Genomic DNA, 20,576 nt, shown 5'->3' on the forward strand with positions numbered 1-20,576 from the left:
ACATCTTAACTGAAAACCAACTAGTGTTTTTTCTCCTGACTATCAGCTATGGCGTGTTTTTCAAGGGCGTAGTGAGAGAAGACAGCACAGAGCTTTGAGACCCCTTTAGGAAAGGTTGCATACTTTATTTCTAGATATATGATATTATACTATAAACATAGTAAAAGCCCTGAAGTGACCTGCAAAGGGCTAAAGGGAGGCAGGTAACTATGATCTTTTCATTCAGTACGAGATATAACCAAACCCAGAAGCATTGAGATGCTCATGTGTTTAGTTTTGTTCCTTGCTTGTTTCTACTTTAGGTACCTCACATGAATGTCAGAGCTAGGCCCCCAAGAATTACAGCAACAAAACTGAGCAATCAAAAAAAGAATGTTTAATCCTACTATCTGCAATAGTTTGGGGTTTGATAGTATTTACTTAATTCTGCTGGCCAGCCGGCATGGCTGGACAATGAAGTGTTCTGAGAGCACATCTATTGTGGAAGCTCGGGTATCTACAATGTAAATTTGCACACAAGTTCTCCAGTAAAATAGAAGAAATTAAAGTCAACTTTTCCTAATTGCTACAAAGAGTTTTCCCAAACTATACCTAGTGTTTGCAGATCAATTCCATTCTTTACATGTAACATTTTCATATCTTACTCAAGCATTTTCTTTGAAAGCAACATAGTTTTTTTGAGGTGATTATACTATGCTCTTGGGTTAAAAAAAAGAGAGGAAAGAAAAAGAAGGAAAGGCAACCTTGAAACATTAGGCAGTTTAAAACAAAGAAAAACAAACAACAATAGCAGAGAATCAATGTGGTACATGAAAAATAAGTCCTTTCTAGGTCACGCTTAAATTTGCATTAATGGCCTTCTTGTCAAATTATCTCAGGGGAACTTGGGATTAGCATGCAAAAGAAGCATGATACAAAGTAGAGCAGTAATACTTGGTTTATTTACCAGACCATTTTCTCCAAAGGAACTAAATATGAGAGATTTGAGGGATCTGACTTTCATCTTTCATAAAGGAAGCACTGTCGGGAAGACCTGCGTAATTAGCAGCTAGTCAAATAATATATAATTCCTCCCTCTATTTACTCAGTAAAGTGTACTTTAATCATGGAAAACATTAAACTGACCCCAGCCATCTCCTTCTATAGGCTGGCTCAGGAGCTCATTTGTTCAGTTCTTGGATCAGCTCTTAAGAAAACAAATCTTACCAAGCCCACTTAAAAGTAAACACAGGGTATTCCCAAACCTGCATCTGAAAACATATTTAATAAATAAGATAGAGAGTAAAGGGAAAAAAAAGGGTCATAAGCATTTCATGTGCCAGTGCAATGTGGAAGAGAGGTGAGGTCACCTAAGGGTTGAAGCTGTTGTTTTGGAGCAGCAGGGCAGTGTATTGACAAGATTTGGGAAATTAATAGGGATCCTAGCTTTTATTGCTGGCTGGAGTCCCAGTGCGTGGTGTGTAACTGGTATTCCTGCTGCTTCAGCAGATAGTGTGGGATACTCACCACATCGGAGTTTTGATCCATGCACTGTATCAGCATGAAACGAGACCTCTGACCCTCCTCTTTTCTTCTTATCATGCAGCTGTACAGAAAGCATTTATTGAGGATGCTCCACATCTGAAGGGTTGTTAGCAGGTGGAATCTGGAGGCGGTTTTACACTGCTGCCTCTTGCCCAGTGGGTCATGGTACAACCTGTCAACTAAGTTTTTACTTAGCAAATCTGTTAAGGTTTACTACATAGCCAACCTACTGCTTGCACAAAGGGAGCCCGGAGATAACAAATGGACTTCTGCACCCGATGCTGAAGGGTGTGTGAGCACACAGATATAAAGGCTGTCTTGTCTAACCTCCAAAGGGAGTATCATTCCTGCCGTCAGATCTGTGCCGTCAGAGCAGGGAACTGCACCAGGAAGCCTTTTCTCAAGTGCTAAAATCTCACCCCTGTGCCAGCAATATACCAGGCACAAGAACACTACCGTTATCATTGCTTCAGGCTGAGAAAGTTGAAACATATCTTTTGAACTAACAGTCATCTTTATAAATAGCCAAAAGCTGCCAAGTTCTGGGACTTTCTTGAAACTCCTCTAACTTTTAAAGCTGTTAAAGACTTTGCAGTTGGAGTGGGAGTAGATAACCCAGCCCAGGCACTGCTATGGCAAAGAGACCCAACAGGCCAAGAGAACAGACATAAAACACCGTGGCTGGCAGAAACTCTGTACTCCCACTTTACGGAGTCACTAATTGTTACAGGGGGCAAAAAGCACTGGAAAAATCACGCCCAAAGAACGTTTTAGGCAGCCAGGGCAGGACATAGGAAAGCTGCTGAAAACCTGTATTTAAAGGTTTGGCATCTTCAGTGAATACACAGCTACCTGTTTTCATCCTGGTATATCCGAATGATGATTTTCAGAAACGTAAGTCCCAAGTATTACCGTGGTTTGATCAGCAGCTTTACACTGCTCAGCCATGGCTGCTTTCATTATCTGCCACCCATCTGTACTGTTGGTATGCTTGGCTCTTTTACAGTGTTGATCATGTCTGATTTAACGTGGCAGGTTACATTAACAGCTCTGAAACCCAAACGGCCACACAAGTCCTGAAAAAGTGGTTGGGCTGCTTTGCTGTTGTTATATTCCCCTCTTCATTATCACTCTATCAAACCCAAGGAGCACTTCTAGGGGGAGACCATTGGCAACCAAACACCCCAGGGCACCACAGCAGCCCATAAAGCCGATACTTTCTTTTAGCTGACCAACAGCTCTAAAATGTGCAGGGCTTGCCAGGTTCCTGAGCACCCTCCTCCCCACAATTAGTCATTCCAGGGACTTCTCTGTATGACGAATTAAGAGGAAAAAAAATCAGCTTTTCCTCTGGCTTCCAATTTAATGAAAGGCTTAAAAGTTCAGTGAATTCAGAGGATATAACCTTTGGGGCTCTCGTGAGGAACAATGAAAATAATAAGCAAATCCAATGTTTCTCATTTAAGTGTATCCCTTAAAGCTGTTTGGAATCTTAGCTTTTTTGGTAGAAACTTAAACCGGAGGCAGATTACTATGAGATTAAGTAGTCTATTAATGAGAAATCAGATTAACACCACTTTGTGTTAATTATGAGAAGAAAGGCAGCCTCTTGTTGCGTTGCCAAAATATTGGATATCATTTATTTTTCTTAGTCATTGCACCATTTTAGACCAAATGTTTTGGCAGTTTAATTAGAGGCAGGTGGTGCCATTGCCATAATTACATAGAAGTCCTCCTATTTTGTCATCATGCTTAATTAGAGCCGTGGATTCAGCATGAAAGGGAAGCATCCTGGCCAACCAAATATCACAGCAGTCATTATGGGAAAGGCAAAGCACCTTTAGATGAGGGCTGCCTGTTTAGAGGAAGCCAAATCTTTGTTTCAGGTTTGGGACAGTACTGTCTTCTCCAGTAGGAAACAGTTAAATTAAACTGGGAGCTGTCAACTGCAAATGAAACCCAAACCCACTGCAGTCAGTGGCAGCATTCCCATTGATTTAATTGGGACCAAAACTTTGCTTTCCTGAACAGGGTAAGACTGATTTATTCAGGATGAATATGGGACAACTCCACAAATATAACTAACTGAGATGAGAATTTGGCTCATTAATCTCACAGGAGTTGGGCTGGCTGTGGCCAGGGACAGCAGAGCTGGATTTGGCTTCAATGACATCTCAGGATCACAGCCCTCGGCTTGCTCTGCTCCGAAAGCAAATAACACTTTTCTTATGAGGCCCTAGGAAGACTTATGCTTGAGGCTGTAAAGAGAGTTGTCATATTCAGTTAAAGGTCATAAACAGAGCCTACAACTCATTCACCTGCAAGTCTGAAAAGAAATAGATAAAGCTTAACTGCTATTGCCACCTTCACAGATCTCTCTGGTTAAAACAGTCCTGAAACTTGCATCACGCCAGCTGGTACAAATGGCAAATTCACATCTCATGCCAGCTAAACGACTGATTTTTCAGACTGACAGAGCAAGTGGAGATGGCAAAGTTACAATCCGTACATCCCTAGGAGTCAAATAACCTCTCAGCCTCAGATGGTCTTTCTGGGCTATGGAAATTGTGTCATAGCACACAAAGAAGTGGCGGCTGATTCTGCATCACATCCCAATTTCCATCACTCCAAACTTGACTCCATTCAGATGTACCTGGGTGACAACCCAGAATAACACCCCTTAACGCACAGCATGCACCCCGGCTGATCCTAACTGAAACAGATCGCATAGATACCTGCATTTTTAACACCTTTGCCCTCTTCCCTATTTCTTTATCACCCCATTTTTTACAACCACATGAATTATTTTATGTTTGTGCCCCTCAGACTGAGCACTGTGGTCCCTGTATAGCTCTAGTGTGTGGAGCTCCCTCTGATCTGGATATGGTGCTTTTAGCATTAGAGAGCTATTAATCAAAATCAGCGCTACAGAATGTAAGTAATGAAGTCCTTTAAGCACTACATTTCCCTTAAGCCTTCTCATTTATCCTTGAAAACTTATGCTGCCTGTTCAAAGTTAGTGACAGGACTCAATTTCCCATCTGTGCTTGCTAATTTCTTGCTGATCATAGAGGTTTTAGACCATTCAATCCGTACAGCTCTTCTACAGGGAATGGGGCCAAGCTGACATATCTCAAAGGGCAGACCAGCAAAATCACTGGGGGAAAACACCCAATCCCCCATGACTTCTTGTTCATTGAGGAAGCAGTTTGAGGAAATCGTTGCTGTACTTCCCTTGAATTTGGACCCCACCTCCCACTTACACAGATAGCTACCAAATTAAATGATATTTTGATTTCCCTGTTCCAGACTGAGCCTGATGCTGTTTGTGCAAAACTGATGGGAGCTCAGCTTCTTATCAGCAAAACCCATCAACGTTTTCCTGGTTCACCTGGGCAAAATGCTGGCTTATAGATCTGTAAATAAATTCCAGCATAATCGATAATACATTTTATCCCATTTCCAATGTATGCAAGGATTTTAAAACCTTGTGGTACTGTTATATTCAATGCCACTAACCTAACAAAAGCCTTATTATAGCTGTAGCTTCAATCAAGTACTTAAGATGTCACAAAGTCTTATAAAGTGCCATCAACTCAACAGCCTGAATAAAGATGTTACAGATTATCAGATTTTAGGGTTTTTTCTGCATACACAGCTAATAAATCCTGAAAGGTATTAAAAAAGCCCAATGACAAATACAGACGAGGCTATAAAAGACCTTATTTAAGATATTTTTGTAAGTAAAAAACTCAACAAGTATGTTCTGGCCCCTCGTGTAAACTCTGAAGCCTGCAATGAATTAAGAAAATCTCATCAAATGAATCCCTGGACTTTTAAGTTTTGAAGAAGCTTATCTGACAGCATTTACCTGAAACAAGTGCTCAGCCAAAAAGAAAAGCAAGATCAAAGGCTTGAGACCAAAACTTGCTATGTTTTTTGTACAGGGAGAGGAATAGGAGGACAGGATTGAGCAGTTGTCAGAATCACAGCTTGATCTGTATTTCTGCATTTCTGTTTTGGATGGACTCCAAGCTCCAAATGAAAATGCTCTGCCCTATACTGTAAGGGAGTTTGAATCCACCCCAAATTTAGCAGCAGCAGCATCCCCCATGGCAGTGAGCATTTAACAGAATACTACTGCAGTCACTTCCCTCTCTTTCAAATCCACTCCTACAAAGAAAATCTCCGTGTTTCGTTTTTATTATTTTCCAAACGAAATGGCAGAGAAGTTTCCCCAAGGGAAAACTCACCACTCAGTCCCTACAAGCTGGCTGGTTCAGCAGGCAGCTGAGTAGCAGTAAAACCACTGTGAAGACTCCAGCAGGAATAGCAATGCCTGTGAAAGGCTCAGCCCATGCTCCCAGGCACACTGGCACAACTCCACTCGGGTATTGTGCTGAGGCCAGGCTAGTTCAGGTGCTCCCAAGCTGTTGTCCATGAATACAACCCAGGCAGCTGAATGCTTCCCTCTATATATGCATACAGCTGAATGCCTACAGCCAGCAGAAATGGTAGTAAATGGGTAAAGTGAGCTTTGGGAACCTTAGCTGAGTTGAAACAAGATTATAACTCCTTTAATTTCTTCAGGGAGAGAAAGGAAACATTGGTGCCTTGCACAATCGCAGCTGTATGGCACATTCATAATTTTGCTTGCTTTAATTACCCAGACTTTTTCTCTTTAAATTAAAGGTGTTTCCTGGAAATAGAAGAATTGCAGACATAAGATTTGCCCGTAGATTTCAAGATGATACTTGTGACAGTCATAGCCAACCTAGTGAAACAAGTCAGACACTCCACATAAATCTCTCAGCTTGTTTGGACAACCGTACCTTTGAGATAGTGTGGATTTGTCTGTAACCGATGGAGAATCCAGACCCTCCAGAGACTCTGATCAGCCCATCTGGAATAGCATAACTCTACATTCTCACATGAGAAACTTCCCAGATACAAGTAATTTTTGCTCAACAGACATGTGGAAACCCAGCCAGCAATATGGCTGATTTTCCTTATGGAAGAGTCAGAAGCAAAAGTAGATACTTTGCTTATCTCCAGGAAGCACTCAAGGGAACCACAACACTCATTATCCCACTGTCCATTGAAGTTTAGAACATGGTACTTCCTGAAAAGCCCAAATTCACACATCGGTCAAAGTTACTTGAGACTGATTCTAAATCCATTAATTAGTTTAAATGGGAAAGATTCCAATAAAGAGAATAATTCTGGACCAAAACCAATTCCCTTTCCTTGCTTTGGGTTTTCATGGTTTAACCAAACCGATGCCCTATGGCAGCTAACATCAGCCTCTTTGGGAGATGTTAAGACCCTCCATGAGGCAGGTACAGTACACCTTCCCTTAGCCATTAGCGTAAGAGACTTGTTTCTTACCTAACACATGAAGATTTACTGTGTACAATATGTTACAGGTCAAGAGAAACTATCAACAGCAATCTAGCAGTGCAACTGTATGCATTCCAATTTGCATTCAGGGCTGATGGCCTCTAGTTAAGCTCAGCCCTGGGTCTTCAGTCCCTGCTTGGGCTACACTGGAGGAGTACCTGTCCCCAGCACTCTCCCACCACTTGTAACTTACTTCTAGTTTCAATTTTAACAACTCCTGCAATTGTCTACGAGATACATGTTTTTCCCTGCCATTATGATACCTGTGCTATGTAAGGTTGGAAAGTGTTTTTATCTGAAAACCACTCAAAGCAAAATGATCCCTGTCAGTTCTATTCACTCTAAGTTTTATAGGAAGAGAGAATACAAAGCCGGTGTTGCGTTGGCAATTCTTATTTCTTCCTTGCTAGCTTGAAGAAAATTGCTAGTTGCCACTACACAGACAAGGTTGTGGGCAGGGCATGGTTATAATACCTTTGCTGTTATGGAAGAGCTATCCAATGACTGAATGTAATATTCTTATCATTAGTATTCACCCTTTGATCATGCACTATTGGCTTTTATGCTTGTTGATTCACGCCCCAAATAAGTAACAATAAAGAGGGCTTAGTTCAGCACGTTTCCTTTATGAAGGCTTTGCAGCCATGGTGGCTATTTGTTCATTGTTACCCAGGACTGATGTCACTGGGAACTTGTGGGAGGATGTTGTAGCCATCTCCCCTTCTGTTGAAGCCTGTTGAAGAAATGCCAGCTGAAGCAGTTGCAGGGTGCACTGTTTTGATTAGTGATGAAAGGTATTTCTGACCATGCCCATATGAGTGGTGCTTGCAAAAACCACAAAGAGAGTAAGATCTCCCTGGTGTGCTCAATCCTGGTGTTTCACTGCACTGCTCAAATGAAAATGAATTAGGGACATTATTGATGATTCACTTTTTTCCTAACTATTTTCATTGCTGCTAACCTGGTCCAGTTGTTCCTTGACACAGGTAGTAAAAGTTCACAGAACAAAATGAAACAGGAGGGGCTCAGAGGTGTCTGCTTGTCAGATCACTAGCACAGACCTGGCCATGCCAGCATAAGCTCCTTCCCACAACAGGCTGGTGGAGATGGGAAAGCTTCAGAACTTTCCAAGTTTGCTGAACAAGGCTATTACTCAGCAGCCCCATCAGATTTCAGGTATGGACACCAGTCCCACAGCCACAAGCTTGAGGAAGTGTGGAGTCACTTCCAAGAGGGACTGTAGTCCTGAACATGACAAGCTGGGTGTCCCATTACCAGTCCCCCAAGCCCTGTCTCTGTCTGTTTTATACTTTGAAGCTTTCAGCTATACTTCAAAGACTTTGACCCTGCAATCCTTAATCAAGGAAATCAAAAGGAATTTTACTAGATTGAATCAAAAGCAGATTTACAAGATTAAAGACTGTAGAATCAGGAATTCAGGTTGAAAAGGAGAAACTCTGAAGTGCTCAGTGTACAGTAAAGAAATATGGTTTTCCTTGTGCCTGGGATGGGGATTTCCAAGTAGGTGTGATGCAGGAAGGCACCCAGATCCCACTGAAATTCGTGGGAGCCTGACACCTAGTTCCATTAGGGCACTTTAAAAATCACAGTCATGCTTATTAATTGTCTGTGATAAAATTTAAGTGATATATTTGCCCTTCTGTTTTACAAGGCAATAACCCAATTAATGCGTGGATAAACTAGGAGGCCAAAGGGAATTGGATTATGTCTGAGGAAAACAGAGGAGCAATTAAAGTATCTCTATTATAGGAGAGATTGAATTAACATAGTAATGAAAACATTCCTCCCTGTTTGGGGAATGGGGGCTAGGTCTCCAGTTTTGTGTCAGGGGATTATAAGCAGTGAGAGCCCTTTGTGGTACTCTATCAGTTGACATCACAGCCAACATTTCATTGCACATGAGGTGGCTGTACAAGTAGGGATTAAAAGAGTAAAGGTTTCTGTACCACTTTGTGTTCCAAAGCTCCACCTTCCAGCCAACCTCAGCCTCCCCCTCACATCCACGCCCAAGGGCTGCTGCTCTCCTGCTTCCAAACAGTAGTTCAAGTTCGAATCCAAGTGAATGTTTTAATTAACAGAGAACAACTTCTACCTGGAGCAATCTCATTAAACAAACGAATCCAACATTGGTCATGATTTGCCCTCAAAATTAAAATGCTGCCTCCAGGAAAACATAAAGACTGTCTTACAAACCCACAGAAAACTATAACCATAAACCAAAATGCCTGAGAGTAACAGAACAGCCTGATTTTGCTCAGACTGCCAAGCCTATGGCAGGACTGTAATTCTAGTCCACAGGCTTATTTGACTTTACTAAGTATAAAAGTCATGAGTGGAAAAGTATACACAATAGTTACTGCTAGTTTATGGCTTCTCTTCCCCTGTTGTGCAAATGCCAGGGTCTAACTTATAGGTCACACAGTAATACTGGTGTGCACAATGGTGGAAAATGAATTATCACTTGGTGTAACAGAATGGCTTCTGAAATCATGATGATAATGCTTAATCATGCACTTTGCAGACTATGTTCCCCAGAGTCATAAGGATGCAAAACAGTGCTAGAAATACATTAGCAAGAGAAAGAAATTCTCCCCTTCCTATGGCTTTGTTAAAGCTGCATTTTGCATTGTCCTTTCTGGGGATGTGAGTTTAGTCCTGGGAATTTTTAACAAACTGACAAGATAACGAGTTTTGCTAACGAATAGGCTTTCAAATTTAAAGCTAGGGGTGGGTTTGTGTTAATTGAGAATTTTGATAAAGCCATTTTCAATCACCTGCTAAAAAGTACTTGCTTGCACACCAATGTGGATTATTGTATTGCTCAATCAGAAAAGCAGTAGCAGAAAATTACTACTTCTAATCCACGTGCTTGTGTTAGCAACACTATAGCAACCATACAGACTAGCCGAGATCGTGTGTAAGCAAGCTGGAAACATGGTGTGTTGGGGTGGTTTTTTTAAGGTGAAGAATACACGTTATAGTGTCAAGAAGCCAAGTTTCAAGCCAGGGCACCTATATGCCCTACTGGGGCAATCCAGCTTCTCGGTGCCCAGGGTCAATTTAGCACGTTAGGCTGCACATCAAAGCCAATTTTATGGACTTGCCAAGACGATTTAGAAGCATCAGCATCACTACAGGCACTTTTAAGGCTAAGGATAATTTGTAGGTAAACAGCTTGTTTGGGGATATGACAGATTTGTCCTTATATCTAAAAGATATTTTATTCCAATTAGAATGTAAGGCAGGAAGACTCTATGATGTTATACAAGTCAGGCTGCATGATTTAAGCGGTTTAATTCAGTCCTTAAAATATAGAACTATGATCTTCAAAGCCAGCAATAGTGATTCACACAAGGCTATTGTTTAATTCTCTGGATTTCTGGAAATCTGCCTATCGAGGTTCACGTCAGCCAAGCGATGAGGGTTTTGCAGAGTTCAGTTAAGAGTTCAGGGTATCTTCATTTGAGAGTCTGGATTCAAAGTCATTACAAATGCCCCTTTTGACTATCTGGGTGTGACAGGGTCATAGCAATGGGCTGCCCCAGCACAGTTTGGTGCACCCATAGGTGGCACGTTCACATCAGCTGGGATGGGACAGGAGCTCAGTTCATTCAATACCTGTGCTTGCTGCATCCCCACATCCTGTGCAAGACTTCAGTGGCATTAGCTCAGTCTGCACTTGTAGAAGCAAACCCTGAAATGCAAGGAAGAGTAGAATTGGGGCAAATTTCCTCCTTAAAATCCAAGCTAAATCTGAATAATACTAAAAGTCCAAGGCAAATATTCCCACTAAGTCTCTTCCACAGAACATGATGCATCTGTAAACAGCTTTTCCCCATCTCTATGCTGTTGTGAAATGAAACATGCGCTTCTTGGGATCCCAAAGGCTTACAGCTGAACGAATGGCCAAATCTATAGTTCAAAAATATTTTTAAGCCCCTTTCAGTGTTAAACTCTTAAATCTATGCTCCTCCTTTTGTGAGGGTGGAGAGGCACTGGCACAGGTTGCCAAAAGAAGCGGTAAATGCTCCACTCCTGGCAGTGTCCAAGGCCACGTTGGAAAGAGTCTTGGGCAACATGGTCTAGGGTGAGGTGTCCCTGTCCATGGCAGAGGGGTTGGAACTGGGTGATCTTAAGATCCTTTCCAACCCTATCCATTCTGTGACTCCATGATTCTATGTGGCATGTACTCACCCTCTACCCAAGCCAGCAAGCACCATGACAAAGATACTGCTCTTGCTTTAGAGTTGGATGATGTTGCGCTTCTTATTTAAAGTTGATTTGATCCCATAGGTTACAGCATTTGAGAAGACTGCAGGGGGTGCATGGTATTAAAAAGCAGAAGCACTAGGAGAAGCCATTCCTGAAGATGCTAAACCACAGCTGAGCAATGGCTATTGAACAATATATAAACAAGTTAATTATTCAGGAAAGAGAAGCCTTTTTCACACAAGATGTCCTTATCAAAATTGGATGAAACACCAGCTGCAAACTTGCTATCTGATCACTTGATCCTGGTTTTAGCCAATCCCAGTTCCTATGAATTCATCCCTTACTCCTAAATATCCATCAAATTTTGGATCCAGTTGCTGCAGTGGGACCATTACCAGTGCAATTAGCCTGGACATGTGCACACCAGGTCCAGTGTCCCGATGTATACATAAAAGACCAATGCTCATAGAAGCAGCCAAACAAATTTTCTGGCTCATTTGATTTTAAAGTGTGTAACAGGAAGATCTGAAAGAACATTTATTTTTCCTCAAATTGAAATGCTTTTAATCTTCCTTGGAAAGGAAGTTTCTTCAGATTCCTTCCTTGCTTTCTTCTTTGCCTCCTCTCAGACAGCAGCCCCTCTGCAGTTTTAACAAGCTCTCAGTCTCTCAACACTTCATTGCACCCAAACATTTAACAAGTGCCTAGAGACGAAACAGGAAGAAGGAAAAATGATTATTTTCAATCCGTTCCCTCTTACACTTACAAACTCTCACACTTTAACTGCACTTAGGCTGAAATTCATTAGCAACATATAGGTAAAGGATTCAGAGTGAGAGTCAAAGCAGCTTTCTCAGAGATGATTCCCTGCAGTCTGGTTATTGAACGGCTAAGGGAAAAAAAATCCACATGAATATAAACATTTGTCCTTCGAAAACACTTTTTTTAAAAGCTATTCCTCTAAAATGGTGACTTTTTCTTTAAATGGTTCATATTAATAATTCACTAGTACTGAAATGATTTCAGCATTTTATGTTTGAGCTAGCGCTTTGCTTTTATTTTCAGAGGTTTAAGTCAGGCAGCATATAACTGAGACTATGTTAGCATAAAAAGACAAAGATCATTCTGTGGTTAAGGCCCTACAAATATTCAGGAGCTGTAAGTTCCATTCAGCTTCTGCTCTGGAGTACATGTGGGACCCTGGGGAAGCCATTTAAGCCATTTGCTCTCAAAGGCGTATTTCCAGCATCTTTTCTATTGGACAATAAATACAGTTTAATAGTAAACCAAACTGTTTTCTGAATAAAAGCTGAAATTTCCAGGATCATTTTTGGCCAAGATCTGCAGCTTTTTCATGGAGTTGAAACCCTACACTACACAACCCAAATTGTATGGGATTTTGGAAACGCTAGGGCTTCTAGAGAAGTAGGAAATAGTGGCCATTCAGACATGCATATGCTCAGTCAGAAGTCTGAGAAGTCAGGTCGCTTCCACAAAACCACTCAGATTTGACAACTGGGAAATTCCCATTCAAGAAGTTGCCCATGAGTCTTGCACACAAGCTCCAGCTATAAGTTCTTGATAATAGAGATGAAGTCTAATTACCCGATACAGATACATATAGATATTAGCAATGGGGGATACCTGCCATTGGTTGGTACCTCCATATGCTAAACAATAGCATGTGCCTAATGAGGGATGACTTCTGTAATATATAATATTTGCATTATGGGATTAGGAGGAACCTTCTGACAACAGCCACTTCCAAATGTCTCATTTACACTGTAAAAGCTGCTGCTTCCTGTAATAACTAAGAGGGAGAGGAGGGAAACCACAGGTAAGCTGATCCGCTCCGCCAGGTGCCTGTATACACAGCTCCTGCCAGATCAAAGCAGAGCCATGCACAGGGGCTGAGGGGAGAACTTGGCCCCTGGCACTTCACAGGGAAATACGCTGGAGCATGCCTTGTATTTAGTCAGGACCTGACACGTATCTTTGATGTGTGATAACAGCGAGGCAGGTAGAAGCATAAGGGAAGGCGTAACAAGTTATAGCATAGGTGGGAAAGGCAGTTACAAGTCCAGGGTAAGATGGATGAAGTAATAATACAATAATAAGTAATTTGTGCTTTTCTAGGAGAGCCCAGACATACATCTCAGCCATGAAGTGATCCAGGCAAAGGCAGAAAAGCACAAGATCCAGAAGCCTGTGAACAGTTAATAAACATGGAGGTAAGATGAATGACCTGAGAATTGATACAGCTGCAGTTGGTGCAGGGGATCAGGAGGTGGCTGAACTACAGGCAAAAAAACCCATTTCATGCATACAGAGGAACAGCCCTTAGGATAGCAGCTCCTCCATGCCAAGGTGGTGGGACGACATTCAGACAAATGCAACTTGTCACTGATCAGAGTTCACAGACCTCAAGACATCAGATTGTTTCTGGTTCCACTAATGTTCAAAGGAGCAAACTGGATGTGAGCAGTTTGTTACAAATTTAGTATATTTGCATCAGATTAAGCTTTCTCCCTGATGACAAAGATCTGGTAAGCCACTTGAATTTTGAGGTGGTTTCTTCTTGGAAATGGTGACAGAAAACACACAGGCTGAGCCGAACCACCAGAAACGTTGCAGGTCATGTCTGAACTTTAGAGGTTTCGAGCAGTCTTGTGTAGCCCATCTTCTCTCTCCTTAATTTCGTATATCTTTGTCCTACTCAGGAATTAGAAAAGACAAGAAAATTCCTGCTACCAAATTTGTAAGGTACCATTTGAATAACCTTTATTAAGCTTTAATGAAGGGAACCTTTCTACCTGGTTACACATATTTGAAGTCTGGCATACTGTAATGTGTAACATTCATACATATTTTCCACTTATAGGCCTGTAGCACAAAGATTTCAGAAAGAAAATCACTGAATAAATGAAATCAGTTTTCTGCTCTTCATTTATTGTTCTTTAAAGAAAACACATCCTCACTGGATTTTTAAAACAAGGTTAAAATAAGCAGAGTATGATTGTTCAGGGGAGTCATGTTTGTGCATGCTGCATGTGATTGAATGGCAAAAATAAGCTACTATGTAGAAACCATGATGTTGTTAAGCATCTAAGCCAAAAAAAAAAAACCAAACCCTTCAACTTGGCCTGATTTGAGTGGTTTTGCTTTTGTAGGATGCCTTCAGCAAGCTTTTGTTCACCTTTGACTTGACAAGGAAGCAAGTGCAAAAAGACTGGAAGATGTTCCTTTGAAACTCTTCTGTGTAAGGTAAAGAAACAATTTAAATTCTCTAAAAAAAAAAACGTTTAGGCTGCTTGCAAAGATTCTTGTTTCCTAAATGCTTTTTTTCTGCTCCTTTTAAAGACGTGATTGATTTAATGGTCAGAAAGAACATGACAGCTGAATGCACTTGTGAACAGCTACAAATCATCAGCCTTCAGTGAGTAACCAAATGTTGGTTTAACCTTCTTAATTCTACAAACACCACCAGCAGGTCCAGTGATTTTAGCCATTGGCATCACCCCATGGAAAGGAGGGAGGAAGGTAGCTTTACAAAGTGAATGGTAAATGATAGCACCAGATCGTCTCTGCCTTAGATACTGAAACCTCCCAGTACAACTGGAATTGTAACTAAGAGCAGATGGCAGTTATTTTCCTTCATTTTTCTTTTTTTAAATGGTGATATTCTGACAAACTCCAATTTCAGGCTCAGGGTCTTTACACAGAATAGTCCGAGGAGACTATTTTGCATGAGTATAAATCTAATTTTATCCCTGGCCTTGTCCAATTAGCTTTTAAAACTCAGCTTCTAAACCACAGAATAAATTTGTCTGAAATGAAAAGGATTTTTTTAAACTAACAAGATGTCTATCATACAATTTTAACAAACTTCACGCAAGATCATGCCAACATTTTTCTGAGCCATATGTGGATTTCTGTTGTCAGTTAAAAGTCTTGAATACCCCCATGCAGAAACTACCGAATAAAGCTGTTTATACTATAGAAGTAAACAGAAAAATTTTGGATGATTCTATGCATTTCATCATTGTTACCAACTCAAGGCATTTTCAAACACAGTAAAGTTTGTATTGTTCAGAAAAACCCATCAAGTTTTATGAATAGAAACAGACATTGTGTTTAATATGATCTCTCAAGCCAGAACAGCTGTAGCTGACTACAGAAGTAGTGCTCTTCAAGCCAAGAGCCATCTTTCTGTGTTGTGATTATACAGTGCCTCACACCAGAAGTTTATCCTGAAACCAGTAACTCCTCTGATGGAGGTTTACCCTTCAGGAACAACCTAGCATAGGACTGAACAGCCCCATTTTCCATCAAAGCAAGCTCTTGTGCCTCTTGTGCCCTAGGAAGGCTGAGGGTTCAAACTTGCTATCACAGACAAATCCCCAAAGCGAGAAACTCTAGGCTGTCAGCTCCCTGATCTATCTCCATCATCAGACAAACACAAGAACAAGGGCCAACATCACAGCTCGCTCGCACTGAAAGCTGAAAGCCACAATCCAGCTGCTTTGGCTGGTGCAGTTCTTTAATATCTCTGGAATTTCCCAGGCGCTGCTCTTGCTTTGCAGCGGGATGAGCCTGAGCAGCTTGTTTGTACTCAGCCCAACACTCAGCACACAGTATCCTCAGCATGGATAGAGCCATCTCAGCTGTGATTAAAACCCATCAAGAACAGCAAACTGAAGGAATACTATTTTCTTTCTGCAGTTCATCATCCGTGCTTGTTCCCCTGGGACAGCTCAGCTAATGTATCAGCCAGAATGCTGGTGCAGAAGGCGCTGTTAGCTGCAGCAGTGGCATATGATGTCAAAAACCTGCAGAATTAGTGACAGCTGCTGCTACACTGATGAACTTTCCAAACACAAGAGGTTTTACCGCTAGTGATGGGATTTAGCAGGAGCTACTCCTCTGCATCAGTGCTCACCTCATATGTGGGAGCACAGTTCTGGAGCAGACAGCTCTGAGGTTAAGCAGAGTTGTTAAAGATCTCAACTTGTGCTTTGTAAAATAAGAGTATTGGGATAGCATCTTGGTTGATACCTGGCTCTGCCACTAGTGTTTTCCTCTTACCTGTTCTAACTATGCCCTGGGGTTTGTGGGGATGCAAATGGGTCTTTCCTGCGCTGGGTAGTAGTTATTATCCCAGCTCTGGTCCAAGCTACAAAAAGGACCACTCCTAGTTACCTTCTTGGTCTGGTTCTAATGTTAGATGCTGCCAGAATGCAGATGCTTTCAAAACAGGAGCACCTGAGGCCATTTGCAGGTCTCCCACTGATAGTTCTTGGCATTCTTGGCCACATAGCCTTCTCTCCCCTGCCACAGACCTCCAGGGCACAGCTCAGTGCTTTGCCACAAGATTGCCCTCCCTCACTTCCCCACCATATATGTCTTCTCCTCTATCCTCAAAAACATGGCTACTATGAACTTCCAGCTTTGCGGTGACCATATGCACCCTAAGCATGTTTTAAATGCTATCAATACACCAAGGGTTTGACACGTACAATGGATGCTGCAGTAGAAAGTTGAGTCACTGTTTCAAATTCCTCTCCAACTATTAAAATCAGTCTGGATTTATTTGTTTTTTTTTTTTTAGACTGCACTGACAATGTCGTTCATTTAAAAAAAGGAATATAATTTTTATCAAAACCCACTAAAATGCAAATCATCAAATCTTTGCTATTTTGGAGAATGATAGTTATGAGTTGACAAACAGTCTACTCACCATCTGAGCGCGCTTGTCACAACACACATAAATTAGCCCTCCCCCATGCACAAAGTACGGTAATCTAAAAAAGAAAAAATGGATTTTTCTTTTCTTCTTCTGCAGCTCATGAAGAATTCTCTTCTTTGCAGAGCTTCTTGTGATGTATTGCTGCTCAATCATGCATGCACCTTTGAAACAGCATCACAAGTTCTTCCTGACAGAAAGGAATGTGTTCCTACTGCAAGGTTACCTTTGTTCCAAATATACAATAGAAAGTAGATGCTAATGAGAAAATAAATGCACAGCACAGCCTTCGGAAATGGCACTGCTGAAGCTGTCACCTTGCCTGAAGCAATACATTCCAAGCGAGCACAGACTGTATTTTTAAGATTTATCACCTCACAGACTAACAAGCATTGATTATGTTTTTCTTTGAGTAATTGCCAGTATCATTAATATGTTCAAAATTACACTTAAAAAGAAAACAGATTCTGAACACTTCTACAAAGGGGAATATGTATGAAGAACAAAGACTCAAATTCTCTGCCAAAGGAGAATCCTGGTAAGTCCCCAACTTCAGTTAACTGGGACAAGCTCAGTGAAGAAATAAGACTCACTGAGGTTAAGAGCAGTGACAGATCAGGGAGAAGTCCTTATGGGCCAGCCATCACCATCACGTTGGACCCAAGCCCTCTCAGTGGTCCCAGCCAGCAGCCACTATCCAGGGCCTCACGAGGAGACAGAGTTCAGAAGCTCTGCAAGTGCTTCCAAAGCAGGATAGAGTCTGGCTCCCACTGCTCCTTCGTCTCCCAGTTGAAGAGAGTTGTGTTTTCCTATGATAACCTAATTTAGATTGAGTTAGTTTAACCTTCTCCTTCATTTGGTACAGAAAAGCCAGAATAAAATCCTCCTTGAGAACTGTTCCTGCAAGTTAATAGCAGTCCTTGACCATGAACATTTAGCACTTAAGTCGGCACAGCCTTCCATTGAAAGAGAAGCCAAGGGCAGGGCATAGCAGTGGCTCAGTTCCCAGTTGCTACCAGGAACACCACAGAAAACAGTGAGCAAGGAGAAGAAAGCACCTTATTTTCTTCGCTGCATTTCAGTGGTGTTCTCTTGTCTCTGCTACACTGAGCCATACCTGAAACATGACAACCACGTGCCTCATTCTAGATTCAAAGAGTTGACTCTTACCTAGTATGCAAGATGCTAGTTAAAATACTGGATCCAGCAGGCTCCTCACCTTTGGGAGAATTGAATTAACAGCATTTCCTAGTGGAAGGGCTTGCTCTGCCTTCTTTAGGAAGTTCTGGAGGTGCCCTTCAGTTAGTGAGGCAAGCACAAAAGCAGAGAGGCTGCGGAAGCCCAACTCCGTAAATCTCCCTTCCGCTTTAATCAGAGGGGCCCTTTCAGCTGTCTTTCTGCCCCCTGCCCTCTTCACCAGAGCTTTTCAGACCTGGATTAACATTTGTTGCACCTACCTATGTCATATTTCTCACGTTGCCATTGTATGTTTCAGCCAAGATGCTGAAATCCTATCTCAAAGAGGCAGCAAGAACAGAAAAGCTCTGGATAAGGAATGACAAGTTTTTCCCCACACAACATTATAGATAAGAAATAAGCTGCTCATTTATCGATTGTCACCATTGTAACAATGCTAAAACTCTTTCGTTTCTGAATATCATCCTTAAATATGTCCTGAACAACTAACTAGTGTAAAAAGAACTAAATAACCAGAGCCCAGTGCAGATAAGAGAAATATCTTTGTGGAAGAGGAGCCTTAAGAAATCTAGTGAACATTAGATATCTATCACACACACTCTAAATTTAAGATCCAGAGTAATTATTATAATGTGGAACTTTCAATCACTGCTCACCCTACAAAGCTTCCCCACAGATTTGAGTTTGAGTAATGTAGTAATGACAGCATTACCACTTGTAATAGAAAGAATCATTACAGCATCATTATCAAGGAATTACTCTTGCAATTAGTAAGAATTCCCACATTCACAGTCAAGTAAGTAACACTTTCCCCATTAATTTCATTTCCCCTGTAAGGCTGGAGTAAGCAACTATTCTTATCGTTGTGTTTTAATATACCTGTCTGCTTCTTTATCTAAATAGTTCCTAATCCTCTGCTTTCAAAGAGCACTGTGTCTAGTCAGATAATTTCACAAGGATCAAACTACATGATCTGTCAGGTTACTAGACAGGTAAAAAATGAATTCCTCGTGTTTGACCTGGTTCTATAATGTACTCTAAATGGAAATCACACCCTTCAGATGCGTTTACAACAGGAGAAGAATGATAACTGAGGACAGTGTAAAACATTACCCTGTGTGCATCCAGTTGCTTGCAATAGCTCCCTGACTACTACTTGTAAGCAGTAGCCCACAGGAGTACTGCTGTTTAATTGTTGGGAATACATTCCCATTCACACAGGTTGATCCAAGCTATCAAAAAGAGCAGCACGAGTTCAGAGTTCAGGCCCAGGCAGTACCTAGAAAGGGGTTATTTTTTGTTTGTTCTTCTGAGCACACACACTCTTGGGAGGCTCAGGTAGTGGGATCTTCCATCCTATTTTATCAGCCCCTCTATCATGGCCTGCCCCTTCAGATGGGATTTCAAGGAAGAATTTAGACCTGCAGCTTTATTATATGTGCATTAAGTATTTTGTATTGCAATGAACCATATATATTTGGGCTCTGGACTATATCCTTTATTAAGACAAGAAATCTCCCTCTTACAGATACAAAGCAAGGACGCAATGCAGTACAGAGGAAGCATGAGGGTTTTTCCTGCTACTTCCAGTGATGCTACTGGCAGAGGTTAACTAACAGAACTATCATAATGTTCTCTGGTTGTTTATCCTGGGCAAAAGTTTGGCAACTCGACTTTCCCATGTAAAATTTTCCTGCCTCATGCGATTCCACATCCAGTCCAATTGAAGACTGCTGCAGAACTCAAAACACTGCACTGCCTGTGTACTGCAACTACCCAAAATGCCTGCAGCCAGTCATGCTCCCACTGCAGGCATTGGGGAGCTAGGAAGGCCACAGCGCTCACTCATGCTCCATTCCTCTTGGCTGACTGTGAGGAACAGCTTTTCTCCATGGCAGAACTAAGGACTAAGCACAGCACTCAGCTGTAGACCCTGGCTCCTTTGTACAGGGCCTAAGCGGGATCCAAAACCTTACCCTAGGTATGGACACTGCATTTCTGAAATCCTTTTGTAAGCACACAGAGAGAACAAACCAACCAACCTTATGACACAGCGTAAGTAGCACATTAGGTGGATGTGCCAATCTTATGAATAATTCTATTACATTCTCCTTCATCCTCCAGCTTAACTCTTAGCAGAAGCTCTCCTCAGTGAGATCTTACAGCTGCTTTATATGAAAGCTGATGAATACATTCATTGTTTTTAGGCAACTCTAAGGCATATAGTTTCTTAGTAAATCAGACATTCAATACACAGAGGAAAACACTGTAAAATAGTACAAGATATAGTAAGCAGTGCTTGGGTTACTATCAATAATTAAATAGAAACCATTGGATAGTAAATCTGTTGATGTTCCTCACGCAGATTTTTTCCCCACTTCACTGATGTTAGTCTCTTTATTTCAGCTCATGTTCCCTTAGGACTGCAGAGGATCTCTCAAGCCATCACAAGAATTATTCTATGACATGCTCCCATGTC

Source organism: Strigops habroptila, chromosome 12 (genome assembly GCF_004027225.2).
Source record: "Strigops habroptila isolate Jane chromosome 12, bStrHab1.2.pri, whole genome shotgun sequence".
NCBI lineage: Eukaryota > Metazoa > Chordata > Aves > Psittaciformes > Psittacidae > Strigops > Strigops habroptila.